At 37.1% G+C, this 17,434-nt stretch overlaps 1 protein-coding gene across 2 annotated transcripts in view; it reads left to right on the forward strand.

The window, feature by feature from the left end:
• Window positions 1-336: 336 nt before the first annotated feature.
• EYA3 (EYA transcriptional coactivator and phosphatase 3) overlaps window positions 337-17,434 on the forward strand; it is a 106,753-nt gene continuing 89,655 nt past the window's right edge. The window contains exon 1 of one of the 2 annotated variants that reach the window (XM_036256723.1): window positions 337-441. The gene's annotated coding sequence lies outside the window, so the exon portion shown is untranslated. The remainder of the gene's footprint in view (window positions 442-17,434) is intronic. The other variant, XM_036256720.1, reaches the window with a different exon arrangement.

Genomic DNA, 17,434 nt, shown 5'->3' on the forward strand with positions numbered 1-17,434 from the left:
CTAAATCTACCAAATGCATTTCTCCTCGTTTTCGCTTTAGGGAGGCAGGGATTACACGCATTTTAAGAGACCTTATATAAAAATGAGTGCTGAAGTCCTTTTTGCCGGGGAACCCGAGCCTGGGCGCAGCAAAATCCAGCCTATCCGCCCGAGGTACCTTGGAGGCACCAAGAGAGGCGTAACCAGAGGCGGGGCTCGCCGGGGTGGAGGAGTGGGCGGGGCCTAGACTCCTCTGCCCCGCCCCGTGAGGCCTGACACATGCGCCCAGAGGCTTCTGGTGGAAAGAAGTGTGGATTGTGAGGTGACCCTGGATGGTGACTTCCGGTTTCTAGGGATGCGCATCCGGGTCACGCTAACGCCGCGGTTTCCTCCACTTGCTTGGTTCTACTGTGGGTCTGGACGGGTCCCCATGTCCTGCTGCGGGGCCTCTGCAGCCTTTGGGTGAGTCTCCGCTGTCGTCAGGGTCTGAGTGCAGTCGGACGAGCACAGCCTGTAGGGGGACGGGTCAAGAATTCTGTCCCGGTCCCTGTGGGTGGAGGTTCTCTTTGCCTGTCCCTTGTCCCTGCTGTGCTTCCCTCACTGCAGCCCTTTGCCTCACGCTGGCCTCGCTTCTTTCACCTCAGCCTATCCTTTCTCGCCTCCGCGCACCTTTCGCCTCGCTGTTTTTCCTCAGCCTCACCCGCTCCTTACAAGCCCCGGCGTCTTGTCTTTTGCCTCAGCGCTTCCGTCCGCCTCTGCCTCCGGTTTCCCCCCTCTAGCACCTCCCTTCCCCGACCCCTGATCCCGGGATCTCGCCGTTTCACCCAGCAGGACGGCCCGCCGCTTCATCGTGGTCATCCTCCTCCATTGCGGAACAGGGTCCTAGGTACTTGTCCTCCAACTTTCCTCACTTTTGACCCCTCCCTTAACTAGTAGGTGACATTTGTGCTTCGCCTGGGCTTCTCCCGCCTTTTCTTGGCTGGCGGAGGTCTGTGCTAAACCCCCAGTCTGGGCGGATTTACCAGGACTGGGGAAGTTTCGCCTTGAGGCGCTGGGTTAGACTGAACTCCGGTAGCTTCCGTCGTTGGGGAACAACAAAGGCGTTCCCAGTTCCTCGCTGGAGCACAGTTTTGGGGGCTCGCTCTAGAATAGGCTAACAGGTAGCAGGCTCACGCAGCTAGCGATGGGGCTTGAGTGATCTTGTTAATTGACAGATGGTGAGGCCGTTCTGTCATTTTGGTGTTTTCTATTCCATGAGAACGGAGACGTGCACCCCTAAGGCAAAAATGCCATGTTCTGGGACGATCAGCTCAGTTTTCTGCATGGACTTTACTTACAGGACAGTTGCTATGAGTTTCTTGGGAGATTACTAGCCCCAGATATATAAGTTTATTGCCAAAAATCTTAGTGTGTTGTTACTGAAACATTTTATGCTAAAGAGTTCACTATAATAATTTCAAATTCCTTTTTTTTCCCGTTAAACTCAGTGTGCACGTGCATCTTTATCCTTGCCTCCTATACGTTGTTTCTTCATTTTTTACTGTATTGACACTTTTCTGTTTTCCTGTTTCTTCATAAGCCAGACATTACAGTACTTTAGAATATTCTTTTTTTTTTCTTTACTTTTTCCATCTTAGACTTAAAACCATCTTTTTCTCATTTTGAGACTTAATTCTCTCTTAAATTTCTAAAGTTTTTCTGGAGGCATTTAGTTATCTCTAAAAGGGAGGGATTGGATTTAATAATTTAGTGTCCTGTTTCCCAAATTTTGTGATCTGAGCTATATTTTGAGTTACAGGATTGGATAATTTTTGGTTTTGTTTTTCCAGTCTTTATGGTGTATAGCTAGCATTTGATTGCAAATGTTTTTGTGTGATCAGTTTCTGTAATCATATAAATTGTGTTCTAAAATTTAGTACTTTGGTGAACAGCATAAATACAGCTTTTAGCATCTGCTTCTCTTTGACTAACGAGTTATAGAAAAATCTCCTACATTATATGATACATATACATCTGTGAACATAGCATAGACTTTGGCTTATTCCAAAATTGGGCTGCTGCCTTCATCTATTTTTAGCAAAGGACTTTGGAGCTTGGCCATATTAGTCCTAGAAGCCACAGAGAAGTACCCTTCTGGTTGGTTTTCAGGACTTATTTAACTGCTGAGGGAAGACCCTTTGAAAGCTCCTTATCAGTACCTCCTCCCCAGCAACTACACTGGAAACTCTTAGCTTCTGTTCAATGTGGTCTCATCATTTCCCATCCTTAAAAATTAACCCCAATGAATAGACTGTCTAACTGCTTCCTTATCTCCATGTTTGTGAACTTTATTTGGTTTGATGCAAGGTCCTCTTTTAACCTTTTTCATTTCTGAGCATTTTATTTCTTGTCTAAGTCTAAATCTAGATAGATTTCTACAGTTTTCAAAGTTCAGACTTAGCCCTTCATTTTATAAATAAGGGAATCAGGGCTTAAAGAATTAGTGATGATTTCTCCAAAGACACACACACACACACACAAATAAAGAAGTCCTGTATGTGCACACAGCGAGGGGGTTTTAGTTTCATCAAAGCTATAGGCTGGAGAACACAATATAGTATTTAGTAGTTTATTTCAGTAAATTTATGTCATAGGAATAGAAGTTTTAGGGTAATCTATGACATTTTTAAATTCAAAGCTGAAGTCATGTTGCCTTCAAAGGACTCTAGAAAGAAACTGTTGTGCAGAAGTAGAAGTTGAAAGTCTTGGGGAGTGTCTTTCTTTTTTCTTCTAAAATCTCTTCTACCTATTCTGATACAGATTCTGCAGAAAAGCCTCTACATGAAGTGAACATCCTATAGTCTCTTTGGAACAGTTGTATTCATGCTCCCAGTCTTTGTAGAGAACACTGATAGACTTTTTAATTACTGAAAAGCCTGCACTTCTAACCTAGCTGCCAAACAACAACAGAAAAAAAATTACTAGAGACAGTTTGGTGTGTACAGTAAGTCCTCACTTAACGCCATTGATAGGTTCTGCGACTTTAAGTGAAACGACATTTAATGAAACCAGTTTTACCATAGACTAATTGATATAAACAAGAGTTAAGTTCCTGTGCATCTCATCAGTGATAGAACCAAGTGACATTATTTGAGGACCAGCTGCGTGTGTTTTTAAAGATAAGGAGAGGACTCACAGGCAGTTTTATATACAAATTTCTACTTTAGTTTAGCAGTGTTAGTTTATAGCCCTGAGGGTTCAATTTAAAGTATATTTTTGCATATTAGTTTTGTGCCTACCAGTTAGTTGTTTTGTTTTGATAATGGTTTGCTTATTTTTTTGTTATCTTTTGTCATTTTACTTTCTTCTGTATTTTGTTTAGCATGTTTTGAGATTTATCCTTGAGCCGAGGATATGTTTTGAGGAAAATGCAGTTTTAAAAATTCAAGAAACAGCACTGGCCGGTTTGGTTCAGTGGTTAGAGCGTCAGCCTGTGGTCCAGAGAGACCCGGGTTCAGTTCCTGCTAAAGGCACGTACCTCGGTTGTGGTTTGTCCCTGGCCCTGGTTGGGTTGTGCAGGTGGCAACCACTTGACGTATCCCTTTCACATCGATGTTTCTCTCTCACTCTCTTTCTTCCTCGCTCTCCCTTCCACTCTATCTGAACAAAAAATGGAAAAAATGCCCTCAGGTGAGGATAAAAAAAAAATTAATAAACAAATTACACCTCTACCATGTCCTTACCATTTGTACCTTGTGTTATGAGTTTCTGTGATCTGCCTAAGACACTTCACAGCTCCATTCTCTTTGTTTTGCTTACATATAAAAGGCTCATAGAACTTCTATTTTGGTAGATTGTATAAAAGATTTTTGTGTTCTGCATATAAAAACGGGATATTTTTGCCCTGGCTGGTTTGGCTCAGTGCTTAGAGTGTTGGCCCTTGGACCGAAGGGTCGAGGGTTCGATTCCCAGTCAAGGGCATGTACCTGGGTTGTAGGTTCAATCACCAGCACTGGTTGGGTCATGAGGGAGGCAACCAATTGATGTGCCTGTTTCACATCAACATTTTTCTCTCTCCCTCCCTCACTCCCTTCCCTCCCTTTCACTCTATTAAAAAAAAAAATCAGTGGAAAAATATCATTGGGTGAGGATTAACAAAAATAAATAAATAAACAGAAACAAAAACATTTATTATGTAAATAAACAAAAACATGCTATTTAAATGGAGTAAGAATAGTTCAAATTAGTTCAACGTAGAGATAGTTATTTAGGAATATTAGGAATAGTTCAAATTAGTTCAACGTAGAGATAGTTATTTAGGAATATTAGGAATAGTTTATTCTTCCCATACATTCACTTAATTGATTTATACCAAGGGGCTGAATTGTTATATTTATAATAAAGTAGAAATTAAATGGGCTTTCTATCTGTTGATTAACTTAAAAATACAAGTGCATGTTCTTGTACAGAATATATGGCTTAATATAAACTGACTTACTGATATGTTTTATTGGCAGTGAACATAGTAGATGGTGGAACATCAGCCATATCATCCTGTTGATATTTTTATTTGGTTCCATACACTTAAGTCTTGGAGTATCTAATTATTAAATGTAGAAATAATTAGGTTGTTTTCTTTGTTACCTATATTAAAAACCAGATAGTTGAAATATGGGCTTCATAAAATTTATCTTTATTGTTTTCCCCTTTTATGTAGTAGTATTTTAAACCAGAAAAGGAAATGTGTAAATAGTGCTGACTTATTGTAAGTCAACAGATCAACCCAAGGCAGTAATTACTTAATATCTTAAAGATCTTACTACAGATTGTGATGGATGCACTTTAACTTATTAGCTTGGTTAATATTTGTATTAATTAGAGTTCTTTTTATTCACCCCAGAAAATAGCAGTAATTTTTGTAATACATTTCTTTCAGCATATTTCTTTTGGATACCTACTATGTACAATTATAATAATGTATGAATAGGCTATACATGTGAAGTAGATTATACAGGGCTGACATTTACATTTAGATACTGAATTTGGTTTTATTTGTACATATCTGAATTAAACTATAAGACCTAGTATAACCTGCATCTCCGAGGTGTAGCAAAAAGAGACAACATAATTAGAATTTTAAAAGTTTCGCCCTGGCCGGTTTGGCTCAGCGGTTAGAGCGTCCGCCTGCGGTCCGGAGAGACCCGGGTTCGGTTCCCGCTAAGGGCATGTACCTCGGTTGCAGTTTGTCCCCGGCCCTGGTTGGTCGTGCGGGTGGCAGCCACTCGATGTGTCCCTTTCACATCGATGTTTCCCTCTCTCTCTCTTCCTCTCTCTCCCTCCTACTCTATTTGTACAAAAAATGGAAAAATGTCCTCGGATGAGGATTAAAAAATAAATAAATAAATAAAAGTTTTAATCCTAAGAAGTTATTGCTTCTTATCAATGTCAATGGTGTATGATTTTTTAAAGCTAGATTTTATGATTTTCTGTTGTTTTCAAAACACTGATTTCTCATTATTATTTGAGTTTAATTAAGGTTCTTGTGTTACTCTGCATCACAGCTTAATATAAAATTATGCTCCTTATAGGTACAATTAAATAATTTTCATTTAGAAAATTTTTTTACAATTGAACTCTACAAATCAATGATTGTAAACAGTAAAAATAAAAGCCAACTCTACATAGCACTTACTATGTGCCAGAAACTATTCTAAGTGGTTTATATATATTAACTTTAAATCCTCATGACCCTATGGAGTATTATTCTTATTTTCATTTTATAAATGAGAAAATGAAGGCACAGAAGTTACATAACGTGCCCAAAGTAACAAAGCTAGTTAGCAGGAGAGCTGGATTTTGAACTTAGTCTTTCTGGTTCCAGAGTTCATGGCCTTTTTGTACAAAGTTCTACTGATTTAGTGAATACCTTTATAGGTTAAGAGAAAAATCCAATTTCTCTGAAACAAAAAAGACTACTGCTTCTGGTTGGGAATCTTGGGGTGGAGGTGGCAGTTGCCTGGTCTTTTTATTAATGCTGGCTTAGGGCAAATAGCAAACCCTTTACTACCATTTTTTAGATGGCAAAATCATGTATTAAGAAAGCAAAACAGGACAAGATCCTTCACTCTTTAAAAAATTACCTATGAAAGTTCATTACTTTTGTGTTATTTAGAGAACAGGCAGTATAAGTGAAATGTATTCTGTATTACTAAAATGACATTGATTTTCTTTTTTTGATTTGTAGAATATTAAATAACTTTATGCAATAGTTTTAAACTCTGGTGCTCGTTTTGACAGCACATATACTAAAAATAGTTTTAAACTCTGAAATATTAATGTTTTCAATATGAATTTGACAACTTTGAAATATAAAAAACAGAAGACTGAAATGGAAATCTTTGACTTATCTCCATTCTCATTTCCAAATTTGGAAATTGCAAAATTAAGTACATTAATCACTTTAGGACTACCATGTCTAGAGTAATATATTTAAATTAGTGTTTTTATTTTTACTTTAGAAAAGACGAGGGGACTTTTCATAAACCAGTTCTGTTTAAAATTAAAAATGCAGATAGTGATTTAGAATATTATTCATCATATTAATATTCTTTTATGCTTCTGTTGTTTCCGAATTTTAAAAATTGTTGCACCTCTAAGGAAAGGAGATGGTTTGATATTAATTGAGGTGCACTTAATGCAAGAGTCGGGAACTCAGATGTGATAAGAAATTATTTTTACCAAGTATTTTGAAAACAATTGAGAGTTATGGAATCTGGTTAACAGAAAAAAAATAATTATTTCTGGTAAGAAGTGACATTTGGTTAGGGATACTACTTATTTTAATTCTTATATATAAACTTCACTTAATCAGACATTAAGTACCCTGTTTTTGTTTTGTTTTTAGTATCCTGTTTTTTACATTAGCTTTGGTCTTGTTTCCCCTGCTTCCCCTCCACTTGGTGGGAAAAGTATTATATGGAGCTGAAAAGTATAAGCTTTGTTATGATGGTTTACTTGTTGGTATTTAGAATGTTCTTTACTTTGATTTAAACATTTAATTTTTGTTTCAAAAGCAACTTTTTTTGTATGTGGATTTGATAATCAGTTCATGTTCTAAAATTTTGAGTTTTCTTTCACCTGAAATTTAATAATGTGGCAATTACTGAATTTAAGAAAATTGGTAGTTTATTGCTATCAGCACCGTTACTATGGGAATAAATTAGAATGATTAGCTCTTAGGTGGAATTGAACTTTATTCTTTAGTTTCCATAGTAGTTGAAAAGATTTAGGTCAGATTCATCTGCTGTTCCTCCTTTTTTCAAAATAAGAGGGAATTTTAATTTAGCACAATGATATTAATTTTTTTTCTGTTAGATTGATGATCATCTCACCCTTTTTACCGACACATAATCCAAAATGTGTATATGATTTTTTTCTTAGAATATTTCAGAATTAGAGAATATTAAGAAAATAGTACATACATGTTGTATAAGAAAATACCCTAGTAATCAGTGTGTTATTGCTAAACTGAATTTCCCAAATTTACTTTTCCTTTTCACCAGGTCTTTACTATAGATTTGGAAGCAGTGATTAGATAACACTGATGAATAAGTGTTCTTTAAGGTGAGAATGAGAGCTTTCGAAAAGAGGATAGGTCATCTCTCATATTGATGTGGCATTTAATAGCTACATGAATTGAAAATCTTAGCTTTATCTCATTTCTATGTATCTCTTGTTAGTATATATTTATTTAGTTTCGGTATTTCACATTCTGTGAAATTGTTTATTTGGATAACTATGTTAAACTATTGATTTTTACCCAGATGGTTTCCCTTTTTTTGCTGTTCTTTTTCAGAAGCTTGTCTTTAAAAAACTATAATTTAGAGAACCACCCAAACTGCAAATGTTATTTTAAATAGTTTCAAGTAAATATTTTCCTTCTTTACAATTGGCCAGTTTTATATCTTCTGGCTTTCAAACTTTTTTCATGCACTATAAGATGCATTTTTGTTGTTACCCAGTATTTGAACACACATACTGTATGTGCATATTAATATTTAAAATTGAAACAAGTTTTATGAAACAATACTTATCTTTATTACTGGTGATACATTGTAATACTTTCTATTCTATTTTGCTTTCTTGTATTTCATTCAAAAATTTTGGTATACACTAAGTTGATACAACCTATTACTAATGTGTTTTCACCTGCAATTTGAAAAATTCTAGTGACTGCTAGATTTTTTTCCAATTTTGTCTTCTTTGAATAGAAAATATTTGAGTTTGCTAGTTTCTTCCCCTGAAATGTATCTTGATTCTTTTAAGCTTTTAACCTAAATAATTGCAGAACAATTGAGAGAGGGTGACCCTATTGCTCTGATTATTGTTGCTGTCATCTCTGTTCTTTACTGTGTCTAGATATATCATTTTTAAAACTGCAATCATCGAATCATGAGGTTGAAAATGCTCTCTCATATGCAGAACTTTTCTCATAATTCTTTGCTAGTTTTCATCTAACAATCAAAGTTTTAGCTGGTTAAGTTGCTTTTCACAAACTTTGCTTCTGCTTTTGGCAACTAGTCAAAAGGTTACAAAGCTGCTTTTATTCTTTCTTCTGGCTCCAATCCAGTCTTTGTAAATCAAGAAAAGAGAAGTGAGGAGTCAAGAAGTATGCTCCTGCCCTGGCCGGTTTGGCTCAGCGGTTATCCTGTTATCCCGCCAAGGGCACGTATCTTGGTTGCTGTTTGTCTCAGCCCTGGTCGGGGTCGTGTGTACCTTGGTTGCCGTTTGTCTCAGCCCTGGTCGGGGTCGTGCCGGAGGCAACCGGTCAGTGTGTCTCTCTCACATTTTGATGATGTTTCTCTCTCTCTCTCTCTCCCACTCTGTCTGAAGATAAATGGAAACATTTCCTCGGTGAAGATAAAAAAAAAAGTTTGGTCCTGTGTATGTGGATTATGGTCAGGTGAAAGTAACAGATTGAAGAGTAATTTGGGTTTGTTACAATGGACTGCGTGTATTGATTGTCCTGATTCATTTCCTGTTGACAAAGGGGAAAGGGGGTAGAGATATCAACAGTTCCTATATATGCAGCCATTAGACTAAGGCAGGGTCAATAGGCATACTCTACTATTTTTACCACTACTACCTCTTAACACAAGGAGCACTTACTATTTGCCAGGCACTACTTAAAACATTTCACTTGTATTAACTCATATTTACTTGGGAGCCTAGGAGAAGAATGAAAATAAAAAAGGATAAAGAAGAAAACTTGACTTCTTAGTATCTTCTCATTACTCAGCTTGTGAATTCTGGCTGTTGGTGATGTAGCATGGCATGGCACACATTTTTAGCTTCATCAGCTTTTTAAAATCATCAGTCCTCACTGTGATGTTCCATATTGAGGCATGCACTCGTGGTTCGAGACCTCAGGCTTTGAAGCTAAGCTGCCTGGGCTTAAGTTCTAGGTTGGTGACTTACTAGATGTATAACCTTGGGCAAGTTACTCTCTGTGCCTTAGTTTTCTCATCTGTGAAATGGTGATATTAATAAATAGTACCTCTCTTAGACTCATTGAGAAGGATTAAATGAGTTGATATATGTAAAGTATTCAGAACAGTGCCTGAGTCATAAAAAACATTCCATCAATGTTAGCTATTAATAGCTCATAACTCACAGTTGGATCTCCTAAAAGTGTTTGCGACCATGATGTTGCATATTTGCTAAGTAAGAGGATGTTATTGACAGTCAGTGTTATATTGCCCAGAAGTTTGAAAACAGCTTTCCTTGAGGACTTGTAGGGAAAGTTCTTGTATAGAGTATTTAGAGTCAAAGCCAACTGACAAAGGGTATCAGAGCTATAGACCCAACTTGTTTGATCTCTCACAGGAATCTTTTGTTATTCGGACCTTACCCTTAATGATTTTAATATTTTGCCCTTTGAAAAACTAAGAGGAACTAGTTAATGAGTTGACTTTTACTCAAGACCAGATTTCTTTGCTGAGTCTATCTTATGTATAAGATACTTATTTTGTTTTTCTTTAGCAAATAGTGTGTCATGCATACTATATGTCAGGCACTATTATTCTAAACTTTACAAATATTAACTCATTTAAACCTTATGACAAGCTTATGAGAAAGACACTATTATTTTTCCCATTTTACAGATGAAGCACCTGAGACCCAAGAAAATTAAATAAGTTGTCTAAGTTCCTGCACCACTTGTCAGTGGTGGAGTAGGGATTTGAACCTAAGTAGTCTGGCTCCAGAATTAATGCTCCAAGCTTGCCAAACCTGCCCCTTACAGAGATTAATTATGTTGAAAAGGGTAAAATAACAAGTGTTAAAATTTGCTTCACTATTATTCACTCTCTGTGCTGAAATGACAGCACTGAAATTATGGGTGATGGATTTTTGAAGGAGTAAATAAATTTGGAGAAATAAAAGAGTAAAAGAATTGAACCTAGACTTTTTTTTTTATCCTCACCTGAGGATATATTTACTGATTTGAGAGAGAGAGAAAAAAGAGAGAAGCATTGATGTTAGAGAAACATGGATTGGTTGCCTCCTGTACATACCCTGACCAGGGATTGAACCTGCAACCTAGGTATGTGCCCTGACCGGGAATTGAACCCACAACCTTTTTGGTGTATGGATGACACTCCAACCAACTGACCCACCTGGCCAGGACAAACCTAGATTTTAAAGTTCTTCTGACAGCTAACGACATATCAAAAGATTTCTTTCTGTTAGTATAGTATATAGCAAATTTTATCCAGATTACTGGAGAGCTGATTGATATGTGTAGAATGATATATATAATTTTGACTTTTAATAAATGGATGAAATAGGGTACAAATAAAAATATATTACTGGAAGCAACACATTTCTGGAATATTCATGTTGAAGTATACCATATGTCAGGCTATAGCACCTACAGAAAATATTGCAGCTCTTGTAGAAATGTTAACTTCACAGATTAAAGGAAGATGAAGATAAAGTTTTGGAGGCTGGGAGTTCTGTGGAGTCTGGATCTCCACACATTAGAGAAATTCTTATGCTTTATGACTGACAAGTTAAAAAGTAAAGAGAAATGGCCAGCCAGTGTGCCTCAGTGGTTGAGCATTGACCCATGGATCAAAAGGTTGCTGGTTTGATTCCTGGTCAAGGCACATGCCTGGTTTGCAGGCTCCATCCCCAGTAGGGACATGCAGGAGGCAGCCAATCAGTGTTTCTCATGGATGTTTCTATCTCTCTCCCCCTCTCCCTTCTTCTCTCTCTTAAAAAAAAAAATCATTAAAACATATTTAAAAAGAACACAAAAAACTGAAGAGAGGTCTGCCTAAGAAGGGTTGGAAGGAATGTAGTAGAACTGTTGCATTATTATTAATCTCACTTTGACACATCTAATTCAGATGAACTCATTCCTTCTCAAAACATTTTACTGTGGCTTTGGAATTTTTCCTGTGGAACACATCTCCCTATTTTAAAGAAAGCTTATGGGGGAAAGTGTTTGTTAAAGATTAGTTTAATAGATAATGTGAAAGGATGACTTTCCAAGAAGTAATATTAGTAATTATAAAAAACAATTCTACTTAGAGAATTTATTCCTCATGAAATATTTTTCCTATTAAGAATTTGGTACAGCTCTGGCCGGTTTGCTCAATGGTTAGAGCATCAGCCTGCAGTCCAGAGAGACCGGGTTCGGTTTCTGCTAAGGGCATGTACCTCTATTGCAGTTTGTCCCTGCCTGGCCCTGGTTGGGTCGTGCAGGGGGCAGTCACTTGATGTGTCCCTTTCACGTTGATGTTTCTCTCTCTCTCTCTCTCTCTCTCCCTCCCCCTCCCTCCCTCCCGCTCTGAACAAAAAATGGAAAAATGTCCTCGGGTGAGGATTAAAAAAAAAAAAAAGAATTTGGTACAGCCTAAGTGTATTTTTTCTCAGTAAGTTCTAATAGTGTTCTGTTAAATGTAAAGTTACTATAAATATTCCTACAGCTGCCCTGGCCAGTTTGGCTCAGTGGTTGGAGCATCGTCCTGAGGACCAGAGAGTCCTGGGTTCAGTTCCTGCTAGGTGCGTGTAACAAAAAAATAAAAGTAAAAAAATATATTCCTACAGCTGACAATACCGTATGTTATCAGTCATGCCTCCCAAATAAAGAAGCTAGAAGAATTTATCAACTTTACCACAGTCAGTTGACTGGACTGTTTATTTATATGGAAGGAGTTGTCCAGTATGGTGATGGTTTTTGCCTGTCTGCAGAAAGTCCAGCAGGGAAGGTATAGTTGGTTGCAACTTTTTTGGCCACAGAAATGTGATTTATGCTGATGCCTGAATTATGAGAACTAAAATGTTCTCTTAAAGTCACTCTTTAAAAAAACGAACCTTAAGGGAAGTCAGCTGAATGTAGATCTGCTGGATATTTGTTTGTACTTTAGCAGGACTCTTGAGTACAAAGGACTCTTAAGTAAATTGTTAGTAGGTATGTTAGATGTTTTTTTAAAGGTGGCAAATAAAAAACAGTTGCCATCAGCTGATAAACTTTAGTGAATTTTTGAAAGATAAACAGGTTGGATTAGTAGACAAACTAGGAGTAGAAATCACAGCTGAAAGTAAGTGTAGAAGTTTCAGAAATGTACTAGACTCTAAGTAAACAAACATGAAGAATGGAAGGGTGCTTGGAGGATTCATCAGTTTCCTGGCTCTTGCTCTCAATTTTGATCATCTGATATTTGTCCCCTGAATAAAGCTCAGAGAAATGCTTTCCAAACATTGAACAATCTTCCTGGAGAGGGCATATATTTCCTTATAGTCTATTCTCCCCACAGTAATTAGTATATATAAATTAAATTATGTTATTCTCTTCTTGAAGCACCCATCGCCTTCCTAAACTCTGTATTGTATTTTACCAGGCTGTGTGATCTGGCCCTTTGCCTACTTTTCAGGCCTCATTTCCTACCCCTCATTCACTTGCTAACATTGACCTTCTCAGACATGCCTAGATGCTATCCTTTCAGTTTCTTCACACTTGTTATTTCCTTCTGAAAACCCTCCTTCACATCTTTTTTTAAAAATCCTCATTGAAGATATTTTTTTCATTAATTTTTAGATAGAGTTGGGGCGGGGGGAGAAAAAGAAAAAGAAACATCTATGTGAGAGAGACACGTCAATTGGTTGCCTCCTGCACGACCCCGACCAGTGCCAGGAATCGAACATGCAACCGAGGTACGTGCCTTTGACTGGGAATTGAACGCACGAGTCTTTGGTCCATTCTAACCACTAAGCCAAACTGGCCAAGGCCATATCTTCTTATATAGCTCTTTTCATTATTCAGATCTCTAATGACATGTTACCACCTCAGGGATATATCACTCTATCTAAAATACCTTCTCTGGCCTGGCCGGTGTGGCTCAGTGGATTGAGTGTTGTCCAATGCACTGGGAGGACCCAGTTTGATTTCTAGTCTGGGCACATGCCCGAGTTCCAGGCTCGATCTCCGGTGGGGGTGTGCAGGAGGTGGCTGATCCATGTTTCTCTCTCACATCAATGTTTCTATCTCTTTCCCTTCTTTTCTCTCTAGAAAATCAATATTAAAAAACATATTTTCAAAAATAAAATAAAATACCTTTTCTGTAGTCACTATTCTTTGTTTTATTTTTCATAGTAGTTGTGAAATTATATTACCTTATTTACCTTATATATTTATCTTTCTATTAGAATATAATTCTCCTTGAGTCTGGGGACTTTGTTCATCACTAAATTCCCAGTTTCTAAACTAGTGCCTGGCACATAGTAGACACTCAATAAACATTTTATAAATGAACGAATGAATTTTGAGATTAGAGAGAGTAGCAAGAATAGATTGATGCAACTATAGACGCTATTACAAAAGCAGAGGAAGCAAAAAGCAAAGTGAATTTCTAACTTCAGTGCTTTTCCAGGATAAAGCTCTGATAGCTACTCTCTCTGAAGTCAAAGGCCTGGCATAAAAGACCAGATATATCCCTAATAATTTATATGATTTCAGAACAGATAGGGATTAATATCCAGAAAGCACATTACCTGCAGATACTGCCTAACTGCTTATTTCACCCCTCTTCCAGAAGCACTAGAAGTAGATGTATATAACTAGAATCTGCATATATCAACAGATGAACAAAGATTTTCATCCACTCTGAGGAAAAACTGTTTAGTTGAAACTTCCAACTACAAATATGAACTAATAATCTAGATTAATTAGTCATTTGAGAAAAATTAATACTTTGAGAGGTACAAATGCAATCAACACTAAAGGAAATAGTGAATAGTATAAACTGAAGGAAATTTTAAAGATAAGCATTATTAGTGATTTCAGAGGAATTAAGAAATGTAAACATTGAAATTTTAAAGATAAACAATTGACTGAATAGCAGATTAATAAGCATGAAGACTGAGCTGAAGGAGTTTCTCAGATTTGATGCAGAGGATATCAACAATGATGGCAGAGTCCAGCCGGTGTGACTCAGTGGCTGAGCATCGACCCATTCACCAAGAGGTTGCCGGTTCTATTCCCGGTCAGGACACATGCCCAGGTTGTGGGCCCAATCCCCAGTGGGGGGCATGCAGGAGGCGGCCAGTCAGTGTTCTCTCTCAATGATCTTTCTATCTCTCCCCACGCCCCTCAAATCAATAAAGAGCAAAAGAAAATTAAAAAAAAAAAAAGGCAACAACAATGATGGCAGAGTAAGAACCTCTGAAAATTTTCTCCAAGAGCAATGAGAACACTGACAAAAATAGAATCAACTTTTTCAGAACTCTGAAAATTAACCACAGGCTTGCAGCAATCTGTGAACATTTATCAAGAAAAATGGCTGAATCTCAGCAAAAACAGTAAACTTTGTACAGCTTTAACTTGTTTTGTTTCCATCCCCCTCTCTCCAGCTCCACAGTAACCCTGAAAACCAACTGTCCCCAATTATGATGAAAACTAGCAGCCCCTGGAAACCACTGGAAATGGCAGAACAAGATTGGAACTCCAAAGCCCCATTCCCAGAGAATTGTCATTACTTGACCTGTCTGGTGGTTCCTTGAAAGACCTCATTTGCAAGACTGTATTTGACCTGACATGGAACTCATCCTGTATAAATAGCCCTTTCCCCATCTGGTTTTTCACTGAAAACAATTAGAGGCAGTAGTTGAATATCTTCACTGCCTGTGACAGTGAATAACAGTTGGGACAAACAACAGGCTAACCAAAAAGCTTAAAAGGAAAAGCTGAGGAATCCATAAAGGGGATTTGTGAAGCTCTGATATGTTTCTGGGAATCTAGAAGACTACACACACGTAGGGCTGTGTGAATGTTTAGGAAAGATCTGAGAAAGCCCCAACCTCTCAGTTCTGGTTCATCTTGAGACGCTGTGCAAGCAGGTAGTGAAGGCTAAGGCAGAGTTGTAAACTGACTGGCTGAGTGTGCCCTAATATACATACAGAGCCCATCAGTATAGACTGGAAGATTTATTGCTTAGACAGGCATCTAAGCAAATTTTGGTCTAATCATTAGCTGACCATTAATATTAATAGAGACTTTAGTGGCCACATGACAAAGAATGCAGACTCTATATCAGTGGTTCTCAACCTGTGGGTTGCGACCCCTTTTAGGGGTCAAACGACCCTTTCACAGGGGTTGCCTAAGACCATCAGAAAACACATACTATTTCCGATGGCGATTCATAACAGTAGCAAAATTACAGTTATGAAGTAGCAACAAAAATAATGTTATGGGTGGGGTCACCACAACATGAGGAACTGTATAAAAGGGTCGCAGCATTAGGAAGGTTGAGAACCACTGCACTATAGAATTAGTTTCTCTATTTGTTTGCCCTATTTTATTTTTCTCACCACTGCTTGAACAAAACTTGACTGGTTAACTGTCTCTTCCTTCCAATTAGAATGTCAACATGATGAGAGCAGGGACTTTTTTTTGCACAGTCCTTTATCTCCAGTGCTTAGAACAATGCACGACACATAAAATATTTCTTGAAATAATGAATAAATGAATGACTCAGATATCAATCCTCTATCCACTTTCTGTCTTCTAAAAATTTGAGTCTTTTGTTCCCTAAAAACACTGTTTTTATTTACTTTAGTCATGTATTTTATCTATTTCATTCCTTTACTATTTTTATGGGGTGGACAGGGAATGTAAATGGGTATACTTTGTTAGCTCTCTTGAACTATAGTGTTCTGATCTCTGATTTTGATCAACAGGAAGGTCATTGAGAGTAAACTGATTGGGATGAAGTTTAGGTTATTTCTTGTGAAATAACCACACACACACATATGTATCAAACCCTATACAAATGATTTTGACAATCTGGATGAAGTGGCTATTTTATTTTATTTATTTAATTTTACTTTATTTTTTAGATTTTCAGGTTCTATTCATTACTCTCTCTTACTCCCATGACACTTTTATTAAAGTTAGGCCACACATTAAAAAAATTACTTAGGCCCAGTCACAAGATAGGTTATTTGCTAAAAGGAGAAATTATTTGCTAAAATTTTATTTGGGGAGGTGTGGGTAATACTTCTTTATGTTTGCTGTAAGGTTTTAAAACATGCATTGATTGGTCTAATTAGTTGATTTTTATTTCTACAGGCATATGTGGTCATACTAAAAATGTGATGTTATAATTGCAATGACTTGGTGTATCCTTCTTTTATAATGATTGTTTTCTCATGCACGAAGTGGCTATTTTAGAAAAATATTACCAAATTTGATCCCAGAGGAAAGAAATTTAATAGACTAATAATAATAATGAGAATAAAGTTGTCTAAAGACTGCTCTATAAAAACCTATAGACCTAGATAATATATATTTTTTTAATTTCTTATCCAAGGATATATATTTTTTCAATTTATCATCAGATAGAGTGGGAGGGAGGGAGGGAGAGAGACAGAGAGAAATATCGATGTGATAGAGCCACAACTGGGGCTGGGGATCGAACATACAACTCAAGTACATGCTGTTGACCAGGAATCAAACCCGTGACCCCTTGGTCTATGGGCGGATACTCTAACCACTGAGAAAAACTGCCTAGGGCAAAAGTTTACAATGCTTTTAAGAAAGTCAAGGAAATGTTAATTCCAAAACTTCCTGGACAGCACAAAATACGAAAATATGGGGAAATTTTACAAATGTTAATGTAGTTATCTTAAATTCAGTACTAGAAAAAAGAATTCAAAAGTACATTAAAATAGTCTACAACCCCAGGGTTTCAGTACTGAAATAAATGCATATGTGGTTCAATATTAGAAAATCTATATACATGTTATATTAATAGGTGAGAGGAAAGCCACATGATCATCTTTTTGATGCCAAAAAAGCATTTGACCTAATTAATATCAATTCCAGATAAGCATTCTCTGTATAATTAAAACAGATGAATTCTTATTTCACATGATTAACAAAACGTATTTCAAACCAAAACCACTGTCATGC

Source organism: Molossus molossus, unplaced genomic scaffold (assembly GCF_014108415.1).
Source record: "Molossus molossus isolate mMolMol1 unplaced genomic scaffold, mMolMol1.p scaffold_m16_p_12, whole genome shotgun sequence".
NCBI classification, from domain to species: domain Eukaryota; kingdom Metazoa; phylum Chordata; class Mammalia; order Chiroptera; family Molossidae; genus Molossus; species Molossus molossus.